The sequence below is a fragment of the Panthera uncia genome, assembly GCF_023721935.1.
Source record: "Panthera uncia isolate 11264 chromosome A1 unlocalized genomic scaffold, Puncia_PCG_1.0 HiC_scaffold_16, whole genome shotgun sequence".
Classification (NCBI taxonomy): Eukaryota; Metazoa; Chordata; class Mammalia; order Carnivora; family Felidae; genus Panthera; species Panthera uncia.
The window spans coordinates 14,064,546-14,082,221 of NW_026057576.1; the positions used below are offsets into that span (position 1 = coordinate 14,064,546).

General features: G+C 38.4%; 1 long non-coding RNA gene across 1 annotated transcript; it reads left to right on the forward strand.

Moving 5' to 3' along the window:
* Nucleotides 1–8,111: 8,111 nt before the first annotated feature.
* LOC125933713 (uncharacterized) lies at nt 8,112–16,250 on the forward strand. The gene is made up of 2 exons (XR_007461078.1): nt 8,112–8,414; nt 16,058–16,250. It is a non-coding gene; the product is annotated as an uncharacterized LOC125933713 (long non-coding RNA).
* Nucleotides 16,251–17,676: the final 1,426 nt, after the last annotated feature.

The following is a 17,676-nucleotide window of genomic DNA, read 5'->3' on the forward strand; positions in this document are numbered from 1 at the left end:
TGAAAGAACCCAGGAAACAGGGATGAAATACATTCTTTCCTTTTTAAAATAACTCAGTACATGAACCAGACAACACCCACATTAGGACCGCTTTTATAGTCTTAGCTTTCCTGACTGTTCCACTGCTCCAGGGAAAACAGCAAGTCAGGTTGTTTCTTCTAAAGATTAAATAGGATTTTAAAAAAATGTAAGCCCAGAGACAAAATTTCACAGGCTTAATGTACGTCAGAGATAAATTTCTAGATACTACTTCCTCGGATCAATAATACATTCCACACTTCTCCAGGGTCACCCCCCACTTGAATCCATGCTGAGAAAACAACTGTGTTTTTAGCTGGATGGCAACTCCCCGAACATTACCTTGCAATACAACCAGAAAGAAGACATGTTTCTGAGTTGCTTATATTGTTGAAAAAATGAGAGTTTGCCTCAAGTAGATAAACCCTGCTATTCTATCAGCAATCTCTTAGGTAACACACTTGTCACACGCAGCTAATGATGTGACATCTTAAAGTCTTGAGGGAAAATCACAGGTTGTCCAAGAGACACAGGTGACCTGTTTGAATGGACAAGGAAGTGAGGTGAACACCTGAAAATGGCTGAACCAATGTGAATTGGGCATTCCTGGTGAATTTCCAGCTGTTGCCAGATCTACACTTTTAGCAGCTCAGATGGGTCTTCAAGTTTCAGCTGAAATGGTGTGCAAGTCGGGGCACCTGGGGGGCTCAGTCGGTTGAGCATCTTATTCTTGATTTTGGCTCAGGTCATGATCTCACAGTTCATGGGTTCAAGCCCCATGTTGGGCTCCACACTGGCAGTGCAGAGCCTGCTTAGGATTCTCCCTCTCTCCCTCGCTCTCTGCCCCTCCCCCACTCACACAGCTCTCTCTTTCAAAATAAATAAATTAACTTAAAAAAAAAAGGAAGAAATGGGTGTGCAAGCAGACAAGGTATTTGCCATCATTTTTGCGACCCATTATGCTGATCAGTGGATTTCTGGCTGCATGATCTGGGCTGCTCACAGATCACAAAGGATGCTGTGTGTAGGGAAGAATAAGGAAGTGGAAATTTGGGAAGGGCAGCCATGGATATAATTTTTAAAACAAAATTTCCAGTTTCTTACTCCATGAAAACCCAAGGCATACTATTATCTAGGAACTGATCTGATGAGCATGATGTAATCACTTCTGCCTTATAGTTAGTTTGTTGTTGTTGTTGTTAAGGATAGAGTTATATCAATACAAACAGAAACTTTGCAGGAAAGTATGCCCAGGCATATATGGGAATGTTAAGTTATGAACGACAAAGTTTTCTTGGATCAGACAAGCTTCCAAACAATGTTTTCAAATTATTTCACATTCATGCGATGACATGGAAACATTTTAAGGGTGAGTTCATTCTTACGGGCAATCCTCCACCTCTTACTCTGAAAACTTGAGATTTCCTTCTGTCGCTTTGGCCAAAAAATGTAATATTTATTATATCGTTTCTCATGTTTCCTTGTTACTTGACTTTCTTTTTAATGAGAGGCATCCTCCCCACCAACTGCCTAATAAAATCTTTGGTTGTACAGTTTAATTTTAAAGCACTCTATTCATGAGCCATTTATCTATTTTCCCTTCTATTCCAAATGACAGACATTAAATTACATCTCTGGCTAGATGTGATTAATCTTCTGTTCCAAAGTGCAGAAAAGAAAAGGTTAGAAACATTTAAAGCCTCTTTTCTTTTCTTATTAGGAGAAAGCAGACTATGGGTTGAAAATTTGATTTATTTCCCTTAAAGCTATTTGAAGATCACCTTCAAAACAAGGGGTCAAATGTGGCTTGAAATGAATTCCCTGTGCAGTACTTATGTAAGTCCCTCAGTTATAGTATTTCAAGGCTAATAAATATTGTAGTCATAGGAAGACAGCCTCTAATATGACAGTCTATAAGATTTTGGAGGGATTGTGGTCTTCCAGTGAAAAGGGTCTGGTTAGAAGGGAGACATTATCTTTGACTTGTGGGGAAGGTGTCTGAAATCAGATGATATTCTATTTGCATTTGGCCCTCAGCCATCAAACAAATGAGTCATTACTGCAATCCTCAAGGTAGTTACCTCTAGTAAAGTAACTCACTAAATGACTTCTGTAGATAACTTCTTTATGTGGATGGACTTATCTTCAAATATTTACCCAATAAACTGAAATACTGAATAAGATAAACTGGTATTTTAACTTTAAACTTTTAAATTTACATTTTAATTTTAACTTTAAATTTTAACTTTTAAATTTAAATTTAAACTTTTGAATTTAAACTTTAAAAAAATTTTATGGTGAATTTGGCCCTTTATTTCCAAAACAAACAAACAAAAAAAGAGTGTCAAGTCATATTTAAAGACATTCGATTTCACAGAGAGGATTTTTTTTTCCTTTCTGAAAATATTAGCAGAAATATATTTAAATAATTGTTTTAAAAAACCTGTTCTCTTCAACCTTCCTGGCACATCATGTACCTGACAAAAATTAAAGACACCTAAAATATCATTTAGGCTGAGAGAGACAATATTGAACATGATGGTCTCCTAGCAACTATAGGATTTTAAGTGATGTATATTGGCCCCACTTAGGGAGAAAAGCATGTCCATACATGCCAAATATAAATATTTAATGCATAATTTCCCCTTGTTATTTGAAAATAATGTATCAAAATGTTTTAAGTGGATTTATTATTTTTATAGAGATGACATGCACCCATTGTAAAAGTCCAAACAGTGCAAAAAAGTCAAAAGAAAGTGATAAATCTCAAATTAGGAGTTGGGCATAGCTATGCCATGCTGGGTAACACCAGAATTTTCCATGTCCTTCCCTGGCAACCACTTTTATTTTTATTTATTTATTTTTTAAGTTTATTTATTTATTTTGAGAAAGAGAAAGAGAGAGCAGGGAAGGGGCAGAGAGAGAGAGAGGGACAGAGAGAATCCCAAGCAGGCTCCGCACTGTCAGCACAGAGGCCAACCCGGGGCTCATATCCATGAACTGTGAGATCATGACCTGAGCCAAAACCAAGAGTCAGATGCTTAACAATGGTGCCCCATTGACAAACATTTTTAAGTTTATAAGCTAGACTTGTTCCTCTTTCTTTGTTTGGATACAGCTGAAGATTTACTGATTTTTTTTTTTTCATTTTTCTTTTAATTGTTTAAATTACTTTTTGTTGGGGCGCCTGGGTGGCTCAGTTGGTTAAGTGGCTGACTTCGGCTCAGGTCATGATCTCACGGTCCATGAGTTCAAGCCCCGCGTCGGGCTCTGTGCTGACAGCTCAGAGCCTGGAGCCTGTTTCAGATTCTGTGTCTCCCTCTCTCTGACCCTCCCTCGTTCACACTCTGTCTCTCTCTGTCTCAAAAATAAATAAACGTTAAAAAAAATTTTTTTTAATAAAAAAAAAAAAATAATAAATAAATAAATAAATTACTTTTTGTTAATCTTGTTAGGAATATAGTATAAGACATTTTGTGATTCTGATTCATTCCTTCATCTTTTCTCCCACCACAAAGATTTGTTGATACATGTTACTTTTTTTAATGTTTGTTTATTTATTTATTTTGAGAGAGAGAGAAGGCAGGAGCAGGGGAGGGGCATGGAGAGAGAGAGAGAGAGAGAGAGAGAGAGAGAGAGAGAGAGAGAATCCCAAGCAGGCTTGAACTCACAAAATGTGGGGTCATGACCTGAGCTGAAACTAAGAGTTGGACACTTCACTGACTGAGATACCCAGGCGCCCCATACGTGTTATTTTTTAAGAAGGAATTTGGCTTTTGATTCTCAGAGTCATTGTCCAATCCTCACCTATAATATTTTTATTTCTATAAATCTCTTCCCACCTTGATTGCTATTTTGTCCCAAACCTTTTTATTTCTATTTATGAAGGGAAATTAAGAGAAACTGCACAAACAGGCTATCACTGCCATACAATTAATAAGGACACATTTATTTGGAATGTACTATAAAATAGTGTTTCATGAAAAACGTTTATGGGTAAAAAAAAGTGGATTATAAAACAAGAGCATAGTGTACACATGTATGCAAATAAATGTTGCAAAAGGATATTTCTAAACAGATTTTAACACTTTTTTTCTGCTAGGTAAATGGATTGCATTTTATAAATGCGTTTTTCTACATTTTCAATTTTCTGTACTATATGAGCATTGATTTTGAAATGTAAAAATGCTCTAAAATGTAGATTTCTTAGAATGAATGCAAACAGTAAAGAAAAGATAAAGTAAAAAATGTCTCTTCCCCATTTCCCCTCTTAGTTCAAGAAGATAATCACTGATAATTTCTTGGGAGACTGTCATAAAATATCAGTGCATGTATAAACACACACAAAGATACATATGTGAAAGTAAATGTGTGTGTGTTCCTTTGTATTAAAATGCAATAGAATATATAATTTTGATATCATGATTTTTCCCCCTACTTCACAATACATATTGAACAACTTTCCATTGAGGTTGACCTAATTTTTATTAGTGACAATGTACTATTACATTAAATGGATATATCTTAATTATTTAGCCAGAACTCTGTTTTTAGCTTTTGCTTTTTTTTCAAGATTTTTTAAATTTTTTTAAAATTTTCTTTCTTTTTTTTTTTCAATATATGAAGTTTATTGTCAAATTGGTTTCCATACAATACCCAGTGCTCATCCCAAAAGGTGCCCTCCTCAATACCCATCACCCACCCTCCCCTCCCTCCCACCCCCCATCAACCCTCAGTTTGTTCTCAGTTTTTAAGAGTCTCTTATGCTTTGGCTCTCTTCCACTCTAACGTCTTTTTTTTTTCCTTCTCCTCCCCAATGGGTTTCTGTTAAGTTTCTCAGAATCCACATAAGAGTGAAACCATACGGTATCTGTCTTTCTCTGTATGGCTTATTTCACTTAGCATAACACTCTCCAGTTCCATCCATGTTGCTACAAAGGGCCATATTTCGTTCTTTCTCATTGCCACGTAGTACTCCATTGTGTATATAAACCACAATTTCTTTATCCATTCTTCAGCTGATGGACATTTAGGCTCTTTCCATAATTTGGCTATTGTGGAAAGTGCTGCTATAAACATTGGGGTACAAGTGCCCCTATGCATCAGTACTCCTGTATCCCTTGGGTAAATTCCTAGCAGTGCTATTGCTGGGTCATAGGGTAGATCTATTTTTAATTTTCTGAGGAACCTCCACACTGCTTTCCAGAGCGGCTGCACCAATTTGCATTCCCACCAACAGTGCAAGAGTGTTCCCGTTTCTCCACATCCTCGCCAGCATCTATAGTCTCCTGATTTGTTCATTTTGGCCACTCTGACTGGCGTGAGGTGATATCTGAGTGTGGTTTTGATTTGTATTTCCCTGATGAGGAGCAACGTTGAGCATCTTTTCATGTGCCTGTTGGCCATCCGGATATCTTCTTTAGAGAAGTGTCTATTCATGTTTTCTGCCCATTTCTTCACTGGGTTATTTGTTTTTCGGGTGTAGAGTTTGGTGAGCTCTTTATAGATTTTGGATACTAGCCCTTTGTCCGATATGTCATTTGCAAATATCTTTTCCCATTCCGTGGTTGCCTTTTAGTTTTGTTGGTTGTTTCCTTTGCTGTGCAGAAGCTTTTTCTCTTCATAAGGTCCCAGTAGTTCATTTTTGCTTTTAATTCCCTTGCCTTTGGGGATGTGCCGAGTAAGAAATTGCTATGGCTGAGGTCAGAGAGATCTTTTCCTGCTTTCTCCTCTAGGGTTTTGATGGTTTCCTGTCTCACATTCAGGTCCTTTATCCATTTTGAGTTTATTTTTGTGAATGGTGTGAGAAAGTGGTCTAGTTTCAATCTTCTGCATGTTGCTGTCCAGTTCTCCCAGCACCATTTGTTAAAGAGACTGTCTTTTTTCCATTGGATATTCTTTCCTGCTTTGTCAAAGATTAGTTGGCCATTAAAATTTTTTTTTGACGTTTATTTATTTTTGAGAGAGGGAGACAGAGTGCAAGCAGGAGAGGGACAAAGAGAGAGGAAGACACAGAATCGGAAGCAGGCTCCAGGCTCTGAGCTGTCAGCACAGAGCCCGATGCGGGGCTTGAACTCACGAACCACGAGATCATGAGCTGAGCTGAAGCCAGATGCTTAACCGACTGAGCCACCCAGGCACCCCTCTCAAGATTTCTGTGGTTACAACCTACAATAAACTTTATATATATACTTTAGTAATAAGACAGATGCGCTTTTAAAATTTTTATAAATTAGTGTTGCTTGGCACTATCCACATTCTCATCAACTTTGTATGTGAGTGAGTTTCTTCCTGCTTTCAGGAAACAAACTTGGCAGGAAGAAAAAAAAAAACCACCACATTGTTTACCTGTTGAGTAAAAATGGGATTTCACTGTTGTGTTAATTTACATTTTTTACTACTTCTTGAATTGAACAAATTGAAAACTTTCCCCATGGCAGTTGGGCTTTCTCTTGTATGAACTGACTGTTCATATCCATCCGTTTTTCTGTCGTTTGTCCTTTTCTTTATTGATCAGCACATGTTCTTTTTATGTTACAAAATGTAGTCCTTTATAAGACACGTTTTACAAATAGTATTTTTTGTCTCCTAACTTGAAATTTGCATAATGTTTTGCCATACAGAATTAATTGTTTTGCATTCTGATTAGCCAAACTTGCCTTGTAAGTGTTCTGGGAATTAATTATTATAAGGGAACTATTTAATACGATATTTAAACAAAAGGTCACAAAGTGTGTTCAAGGAATGTTCTCATTAGATGGGTGACATTAAAGGTTCTGGAAATGACCAATAATGATTCTGATAGACTGTAGAGTTCTGTCTCAAAAAATTAGTATAAAATGTAGAATTTTATATATATATTTTTAAAAATCATAAAAATGTTTACAAAAAATTAAACTAGATTATGTACATAATTTTCAAGTTACCATTTCCTTGTAAGAGAACAAGTCATAGTTGCTTTATCCCAATTATAACATTACTTTCATAAAACAAAATTATATAAATCCAGGTTTATAAATAGAGGATTTTTCCCCTTCTGTCTGAATAACAATGAACTGTGGGACTGCTAACGGGTATGGGTTTATTTCTGGGGTGATGAAAAACTTCTAAACTTGATTGTGGTGATGCTTGCACAATGCTATGAATATACTAAAAACCGGTGAATTGTATACTTTAAGTAGGTGAGTTGTGCAGTGAGTGAATCATATCTCAATAAGATGCTATAAAGACATAAATTGTTGTATGTTTTGAGTACAGCTGTGTGCAAAATAAATTACTGTGATTTGCCACATTGCCCATAGCATCTTCCGCACCCACTAGGAAAGAGTTTCATTAGGAAGGAGGTTTTCAATGGGCTCATCTTTGGAGACTCCCTTCTCTGTTTATTCTCTTCTGTCTTCTTCCCTTCTCAGATTCTCTTGGTTGGGGTAAGATGGAGGGGGACTTTCCAACCTTCTCTTCCACGTTTCTGTTATTCTTCTGATCCCTGGGATTATGCCAATTTATTTCAATGCAGATACTCTATAACATACCATGCTACACTGGATTTTAGCAGAAGGTAAATAGCCTTGGATGATACAAGGAGACTTATCTTGGCTAGTACCAGCTGTGACATCATTAAGGACTTTTATGCTCAAATGTGCCCTCATCTTATTGAAGGGAATGTGACATAGCAGGTTACACAATCACTATTTCTTGAAGAGTCTCTCACTTTAAATTCCTGCACTGATTATTCAGTGGTAGACTTTTTTTGCTTTTCAGATATTTTTTCTTTAGGATCTTTCATTAAAATGCAATACAAAGAATAAAACTGTAACCATTATTGCATTATTTCCAATAGCTTTTGATGACTCTTACCTTAATCATTATATTCTTAACTCCAAGAGTATGAGTCAAAATCAAGGTAAATTGCCTTTCTCTCTTGGCACAAATCTGAAATGAGTCAGCAATGAGCAAAAACCTCTAAAATTAATTTAATCCAGTGGAATCATCCTTAATTCACACAATTGGGCAATATTGTCAAGTCTTTTGATCCCATTTACTAACACAGTTGAGAGAGGCATTATACTTAGGAAATGATAGTCAGCTAGATGTCAGTTAGTATCCAATAGGAAGTGATCAAACAATTAAATTTTATCAAGTATTCTGGAGGTTCTCAGAAAGTGTCCAAGATACGGTTTGTGACCTCATGGAGTTCATTGTCCATGAAGAGCTTTAGTCCATCTGGCCATATAAAGGTGCTTTCCTACGATAAAGGGACAGTCAACTATCTCACTAACACAAGCAGGTTTCTGCTTTGACTACATCTCATTTCCCTGTTCCACTACCTGTCCGGTAGCCCTTCTTGCTAAACTTCTCAGGACCTTTAGCTGTTCATTTGGAGATTCTGGCACAAGGTAAGTAGCCTTGGATGATTCGCAGACATTTTTCTTGGCTAGAAAGATAAATAGGAAGCCTCTGATATCGCAGAGGGAGAAAGAGGCATACTTGAAATATGCTAAAACATGATTGTGCCTGGACAGCTATGTATGTAACAACGCACAAGACCAAATGGATTCCTTTTCAGCAGTGTGAAGTGGAACTTGGCTTTCAGATGGAAAGCTGTGCCTGGACACATAGAAGAAGCTCAATAGTGTTTGTTTAATAAATGCTGAAGGAACAAATGAGACTCAAAACAAGGACATCTACTCTATCTTGGTCATTTCTTTCGGGGTCCAAACTACCAAGGGGCCACAGAACCTCCAGCAGACAAAGGGAAAAGAGGCAAAGGGAGCAGGCAGCTTGTCCAGAAAGATGAAATATTCTTGCTGTTCATTCACAACCACCACTCTGAACTTATCCACTAATGCATCCACTTGGTAAACACTTCTCAAGTGTCTATGTGCCGGACACTGTAGATAGTCAAAGAAGAACAAAACCCTGTCCCTCTCCTTATAGAAGGGTGGATTCATTATAAACTTTGACAAAGTCATTAATAATCTCCATTCACTGAGTGCTTGCTCTGTGCCAGGCACTAGGCTAATTCCTTTATATGCATGATTTCATTCGGCGCTGTGATGTGGTATTGAACTAAGCATGACTCGATTGTATAGACGAAATTAAGATTTTGCCTGGCAAAGGAGCCAGGGCTTCACAGCCACACACATCTGAGCCAGAACTTGAACTTGGTGCACTGTGATGTGAAAGCCCCAGGGTCCTGCACTGGGAGGAAGGGCTTTTCTAGCAGAGAGGGGAGGGGCTCCTCCAGCCTGGGAGCAAGGGGAGAAGAAAGCTAGTGTGCATGGAGCACTGCCTCTGCCATACATTGTGATCTTTGAGCTGGGTCTAAAAGTAGGAATAAGAGCTTCCTCAAGAAAAACAGGAAGCAGCATGAGGAAAAGCGCAGAGGCACCAAAATGCACAGGAAAGTGTTGGGAAGTTCAAAGTGACTGCACTAGAAAGTGCTCAGGGGAGGGCAGGGAGCTTGAAAATAAGGTTGTGTAAGGGTGCCTTGTGGCCTAGTCAGTTAAGCGTCTGACTTCATGATCTCACAGTTTGTGGGTTTGAGCTCCGTGTTGGGCTCTGTGCTGACAGTTCAGAGCCTGGCGCCTGCTTCGGATTCTGTGTCTCCATCTCTCTCTACCCCTCCCCTGCTCTCTCTCTCTCTCTCTTTCTCTCAAAATTAAATAAACATTAAAAACACTTCAGAAAATAAGGTGGTGTAAAGCCCTGTGGTCCTGCTGCTCCATTCTTCCATTCTTCCTTTGTGATTCTTCCTGGCTCCTAAGCCTGCCAGTGACAGAGGCAGGCGTGAGGAACAGAGAGGACAATGGAGAGCAGATGGTCAAGGGCTCAGATGTCAGCAATGCTCCATCTCCAAACTCTACCAAACAAACACCTTCATTTTCAGGTATGTAGATCCTGCAAGGATGACCAGCAGAAAAGGTGGTTCCAAACTGGAGCATGACTAAAAAGTCAATCACATTCAGGTATCCTTGAATGCATATTGTTCTGACAGGAAAGAAAACAACTTCAGATGAAAATTCTTTTTTTTTTTTAAACCTTTTTTTTTTAACGTTTTATTTATTTTTGAGACAGGGAGAGACAGAGCATGAACAGGGGAGGGTCGGAGAGAGGGAGACACAGAATCTGAAACAGGCTCCAGGCTCTGAGCTGTCAGCACAGAGCCTGACGCGGGGCTCGAACTCACGGACCGTGAGATCATGACCTGAGCCGAAGTCGGCCACTCAACCGATTGAGCCACCCAGGCGCCCCAAGATGAAAATTCTTTAGGTGGATTTTTAAATACATTTTGGTCATTCAGAATTATCCTTAATATACTTTCATAAATATAACAATGGAAGACCAATTGTGGTTAGATGAGTTCACGGCTTGTGGGGACAGTAGTTTTAGATCAGGCCCCTTTAAGTTACCACATGGGTGTATTTTTCTAAGCTGCATCTATTTTAAAGTACTTCAGGCCCTCCAAATAATCAAGGTACACACTACCCTTATTCCTATTTTCTTTAGGTAGGCTGTCTTCCATAAATGATATCAGAGATGGTTATTCACATCTTCACATTTATAGCATGTGGTTAGCTATTTCTGTGAATTATTTTATGTCAAGATTTTATAGAGGATTATAAGGAAGCACCTATCTTATGAGAAAATATAATAATTTTACAGTGGTCTTTGTAACTTGGTATCCCTACAGTATACCAAAAAATCAGGGATTGCCGACCCTATATAAAACTGAAGGTTAACCCATTTTTAGCATAATATTTTTCAGTGAAAGTAAAAAAAAATCAGTTTTTAATTAAAAAAAAAAAGGACTATTACATCTACTACTACCAACACATATTTTTTTTTAAATTCTACAAATACCACAAAAGACACTTAATCCCAAAGCACTATTAAGATTATAGATTGCTGTCAGTGGTTGCTTGACCTTCTCATGAATGTTTTTTTTTTCCTAGTTCACACTAATCTAAAGCTCTCTTAAGAAAAAGTATTCGTTTTCTCCTCCATAACTTAATTAACCACATTCCACTACTTCCAAACATTCTTGTGCATTACTTTGACATCATCATTCAGAAAAACTTCAGAAAGGAGATGTTAAACATATATATGCCCCCAAGGAAAAGAAATACTTTAAATATCTATTTTGAAATAGGGTAGAAAATTGATGAAATCTGCTTCTAGAACACACAGGTCTCTGAGAGACTTTGGTTAAACTGTACGCAGCAACAACAAAGAAAAGTAAAAAAGAAACAGTTTTAATATGCTATTAGAACTTAAAAGAAAAACAAGTGAAGATGATCTATTTCCTTTGAAAGTATATAGAAAACAATGTTCTTCTTTTGTTAAAAAAAAGTATTTACTTTTAGAGAGATAGAGTGGGGGGAGAGAGGGGCAGAGGGAGAGAGAAAGAATATTGAGGAGTCTCCATGCTGAGTGTGGGAGGGGCCCAATCCCACGACCCTGGGATCATGACCTGCGCCAAAATCAAGAGTCGGACATTCACCCGACTGAGCCATCCAGGCATCCCAACAGTAATGTTCTTATCAGGGAATCTAGTAAAGTTCCTCAGAGACATTCTCTTACTTCTCTCATGCGTTCAGCACTAGCATGCCAAGATGAAGAGGGTATGGTCCTTTGTTTAGGTAAACTTTTCCAATAGAGGGAAAGACAAATCTACACACATGAGGTGGCAAAGGTGCAAGGATAGAAGACAGAGGTGTGTGTAGGGCCTTGGAAGCTCAGAAGAGCAGCACATTCCATCTAGGTGTGGGTGGAAGCCTCACAGAAGAGGTCAAACTTGAGCGAATTATGAAGAATGTGAAGAACCTATAAAGGTAAACTAGGTGAAGAGAGGATAATGTACCTCAGGCTATAGAATGCAAAGTCAAGGGCAGGGGAAGTCTAAGGCAGCCCAGAGGGGAGAACTAAAGCCATTCATCACTGAGTCATTCAGTAGAACAGCGAAGTTAAGGAAGAGGAGTGTGGAAAGGCAGACAGAGGCCAGATGATGTAGATCTTTAGGACTCCTTAAAGGAGCACAAAGCTTATCCTTAGGGGATGGGGAAAGGGTAGAAAGGAGGCTCCTCGATCTTTTAAAGTACTATATGTTAAAGAACGAGAGTGACTTGATCAGGTTTGCATCTTAGAACCGTGGAGGTATAATGAAGGAAAGATGTGAAAAGGACAAGACTGGAGGAAAGGAAATCAGTCAAGGTACTGCCCCCATTGCCATGAGAAATGAGGACTGCCTTGACCCAGGAAGGAATAGAGGGCAGGGACCAAGTGTGAGCAAAACTAGCTAGATTGGGGGGCACCTTGGGTGGCTCAGTCACTTGTCTCCAACTTCAGCTCAGGTCATGATCTCATGGTTTGTGTTTGAGCCCCACATTGGGCTGACAGCACGGAGCCTGCTTCGGATTCTCTCTCCCTCTCTCTCCGGCCCTCCCCCGCTCATGCTCTCTCTCTCTCTCTCTCTCTCTCTCAAAAATAAATAAACATTTTTTAAAATTTTTTTTAAAAATAGCTAGATTAGATGGTGAGAAAAGGTGAATATGACTTTTCAGGAGCTCAATGAATATCAAAGGGATAAATGAACCAATGTGGACAATGAGTACTTTGGCAACACTGCTGGGCAAGCGGAGTCATGATAACACATATTCTAGGAGAAAAATTTGTTTTTTCCTATCAAAGGTATTAAACATAGGAGGGCAATGAGAAATAGACACATTTTTAAAGTACCACGTCACCTAACTTTTATAATTAGTTAGCTGGGGCATTTTATTGGTGGTGATGGTAGACAGTGGGCTAAATCTTCCCCTCCCATGTAAGTGAAACATAAAAATCCCAAATCACTCACTTAAAAGTAAAGCAAAACTGAGGACAACAATGAACTTGATTCAGGAAACACTATAAAAACATACATACCTGATAAAGGAGAGTATAATTGATAAAACTGTATTTGACATTAAGTATGTAGATGACTAGTTTAGTATATCTTAAACATTTTCATTTTTCCTAAGTTTTGTTTATAATAATTATACTTCATTCAGAATTGAGGGCCCATCTCCATGAGCAGAGGTCTTCAAATATGTATGAAAACATTAGATTACCTGGATCTAACATATATAAGCCAAATAGCACAAGGCACCAAAATGAGGCAGATATAGTTGTTTAGGTTAACCTTGTTCTTTTAATTTGGTTTTCTTCCATTATTGCTTCCAAAGGTTAACCTTGAACTCACAGTTAATGTCTGTGAAAGCCTAAATAAGTTCCAGTTAAAGGTACAAGATTATTTCCTGGAACTACAAAATGCCTATAAATGTCTTATCCCAGGAAAGTAGGCCACAATTGACAGCCTCTTCAACTGTCATCTAAATAGTGGTCCCTGCCTAGTTTTCCAGGAAAAGCTTTGCAAAAGAAATGAAACATATTTCTCATTATCCCAAGTCCTTGAGAAGATATTTAATTAAGTCTTGTGAGTATATGTGTAAACAGAAATGTCTGGGGCGCCTGGGTGCCTCAGTCAGTTAAGTGGCCGACCCCTGATTTCGGCTCAGGCCATGATCTCATGGCTCAGGTTATGATCCCACGGTTTGTAAGATGCAGCCCTGAGCTGGGCTCTGTGCTGAGTCTGGACCCTGCTTGGGATTCTCTCTTTTTCTCCCTCTCTCTCTGACCCTTGAGTGTTTGTTTATTTATTTTTGAGAGAGAAAACACAAGTGGGGGAGGGGCAGAGAGAGAGAGAGGGAGAGTGGTCCGAGCATCAGTGCAGAGCCCAACATGGGGCTTGAACTCACACACCGTGAGATTATGACCTGAGCTGAAGTTGGACGCCTAAGTGACAGAGCCACCCAGGTGCTCTGTCAAAATACATAAATACATAATAAATACATAATACCAAAATAATACCAAAATAATACCAAAATACCAAAATACCATAATACCAAAATACATAAATAAACATTAAAAAAATAAAAATAAATAATAAATGTCTGAAAAACTTGCTCTTACTAATAAGTGAGAGGACACATTAGCTGTAAACATTTCCTGTACTACAAAGATCTCGTTCACAAATAACGAGAATCGAAATTGGCTGTAGTCTCACCATTTTAGCATATTTGCAACAACAGTAAAGGAGAAAAATTAGTATAGTCTGGTTGGTTTAAAAGGAATTATGAGGCATAATTTTGAGACTTCATGTCCATTCATGTCCAGGTGACAGAGGGAAACTGAAGGGATCCTATGATTTTTTTTTTGCCACCTCTATTCTTGCGCCCCCGTCTTCCATGTGCCTTATAGTAGGTATATGGATATACAGTATGCCATATAGTATGTATCCATACATATGGATATGTATGTCCTCCTTGTAAGAGGCGAAGACCTAATGATTTCTTTGGAGTCTTCTAGCACAATAGAGAACATCTGAGGAGTAACTAGGTGGGGTCTTTATGTATGTTTTCCAGACCAATGACTCACCAAGACCCTGGGGCTCCAGGGTGTGACTGACTTATGGAGGACACCTGAGCACCCTCCTCATTTTGACCAGTTCCTAGATGCCTCAGAGGACACATACACCAGACCACCATCCTCAATAAAAATCCCAGACCCAAAGCAAAAACAAGACTCCATCTCCTTTCCTTTCTGAGTCTCCCAGATGTTGTCTGTACCTACACTCTCTCTACATCTTTAATAAACTCTGCTTCCTCTAGGCTCGCTTTTGATTTCCATTCTGCACAAAGCCAAGGACTCTCTTGGCTGGTGCTGTGGGACCCCCTCTGGGTCCTTGGACCCAGCCAGCCTACATTATAAGCATGAATGGAGAAAGTAAGCACAAGGCAGTTCTTGGTTGGTATGCATGACCAATGGTGCCATTTTGTTGGTGTGCCACAGTCTAGTTACAGCTTTGAGTTCTCGTGCTTTACAATGTGATGTTTTACTTCCGTAAGTCATAGGTAGAAAATGATTCCCCACTTATGGAAAGACACACATATGTAACAACTGGCACTGAGGTATACCTTGGGTTGCAGTTCATGCCTTTTTTTTTTCATTTGTTATGCCTTCTTTTTTCTTAAACAAAAATGATGAATTCATCCATATTATAAAAAATTATGATAAAAAGAGGTGTGACTAGTGTTCTCTCCGAAACATTTCCTTATTCTGAACATTCTCAAGACCCAGATAATAATATAATAATATAAGCTTGAGTATGCTAGTCTTTCATGTAAGTATGTGTGAATGAAAAAAAGAAGTGTGGGGTGTATGTGTGTGTAGTGTATGTACGTGTGCATGTGAAAGAGAGAGAGCGAGAGAGAGAGGAGACCATTAAAGTGTAAAGAAAATATACACAGTTCCATATGAGGGAGAATGTCAACACTGACATTGATTATAGACACTGTAGAAATAACTAAGCAAGCAGGAAAAAAAAAAACCTTACAAAAATGTAGTTTGGACATGTAGAAGGAATACTAATTACAGTAATTTCTCTGAACTGTTTACCACATGCCTAATTACCAGGCAGCACAGTGATGAATATGTAAATCATTAGCTATCCATCGGATTAACTAGTGCACATTTTAACTACAACATTGAGCTCTGCTAATGTATAGTCAGTCTTCACAATTTATCACTCCTCTAGTATGCTCATTGGCCCATGACTTAAAGTTTTGGAAGCTTATAAGAAATGACAAGGTAAGGAAGGAATCAAATGAATATTTTAAGTAATTATAATTTTAGAAAAATGGCATATATAAACAAGGACAAGAAGGAAGCTACTGGTAAAAGATATGCTGGCTATTCTATATGATGGGCTGTTTATACATGGCATATACCTTAGATGTATTGAGAGGGGGATAAAGGGACATACTGGAGTAAATATCTAGCAAATTTTAAAATCAAATTCCTAAAGAACATTTAACAGGTATTTTTAAAAGATAGAAATGAAGAAACCATCAAAAATACCCTCAGCTTTCTCGAAAATCATACATGTTCTTAAGTAAATAGTACTAAATACATTGATTAAATATTTTTCTTCATTAATTAGAACACAACGTTGTGGAAAAATATGTCACCAGAATTGGAAGAAGGAATCACTGGACACCCGCAATGGAAATACCTAGATAATTTGAGTAATACAATACATGACTAAAGAAATGTGGTGATAGGGAAAGCATAAGATGAGTCCTTTAGCTTTAAGAGATTTTAGATCCAACTAAATAAACATTTTATAGAAATGATTCCCCAAGTTTTCTGTAGGAGCACCACACTAGCCTACCCTAATTTATAATAGGGTTTCTCACCCTTGGCACAATTGATAATTTGGGCCAGATAGTTCTTTATTGTGGGGGCTGCTGTGTGCATTGTGGGATGGCTAGCAGCATCCCTAGCTGGGGGACGGATGCTGATAGAGACCCAGCAAATGCCACTAGCATTCCCTCCCACCCCTAGTATTGACAAGCAAAAATGTCTCCGTATCATTGCCAAATGTCCCCTGGAAGGCAAAACTGTTCCCTGTTGAGAGCTACTGCTTTATAGAATGTGAAAAGGTGTACACAAATAAAAAATTCTGTTAATGTGGTCATAATTTAATTGCACTAGTCAAACTCACCGTTTTAAACAAGCATAGGGAACTTTTTCTTTGATGAAAATTATCAAGCCACAGGAAAAAATTAAACTCAGCAAAAGGAAAAACCTAACAAAGTGTGTGTGTGTGTGTGTGTGTGTGTGTGTGTGTGTGTTTGTGTGTGTGTGTGTGTTTAAGGTAGGTGTTGAGAGAGTGAGAAAGAAACAAGAAATAAGGAAATGTTCTCTCTTGCTTGTAAAATTAAGAACAGAGGACATAAAATTAATTCAGTAAACATAGCAGATTATAAAAATATACTTGAATTCCATATTATACCTTAAATAGGGAGATGAAAACTGAAAGATAAAACAGAGGAGACATAAGTAGGAGAAGACAGAATAGACAAGATGGCGGAGGTGGGGTGGCAGGGAGGTGGAAAGGAGGCAGAACTTTAGAAGAAAGAGAGACTGGCAGATTGGCAGTTAAAAGTGGAGCTTCTCTTGGCTCCCCACTCTACTTCTTCTCAGGTTTCTCCTTTTAGCCCCTGAGCCCAGCCTCTCAAACCAGGCTGCCAACATCCTTCTCCTCAGGCTCCACCAGCTGCTCACTGTGTCCATGAAGGAGGATGTGTGGATAAGAGACTAGAAAACAAGGGAGAACCACTGCCAGGAAAGGAACAATGACTGCCACAGAAGGCTTGGGAATTGGAGGGAGGCATGATCGATGCCTCACTTTATCATACAGGATAATTTTCTTTGAGGGAGCATTTACATAGAGAATAGTGAGGAAGCTCACTGTTCAAGAGAAAGGTAATGAGAGCCTAAGTGAGGGGGCTGACAGAAGACACTGAACACAATAGAACCATTTACATTTTGTATTTACTTTGGAGGGTAATAGTTGTTGTTTGTTCCTTATAATAATCAAAAACAAATTTAGATTTGCTTTATGCACAGTAAATATTTAATAAATACTAGTTCAGTTTAACTCAATTCATTTTAAGTTAATCTATGACCTATACTTAACATTAAGAAACTAAAGTCCAGTGAAGATAAATGACTTGCCCATGATCAAATGGTTGGTAAATTTTGGAGCCATGGATG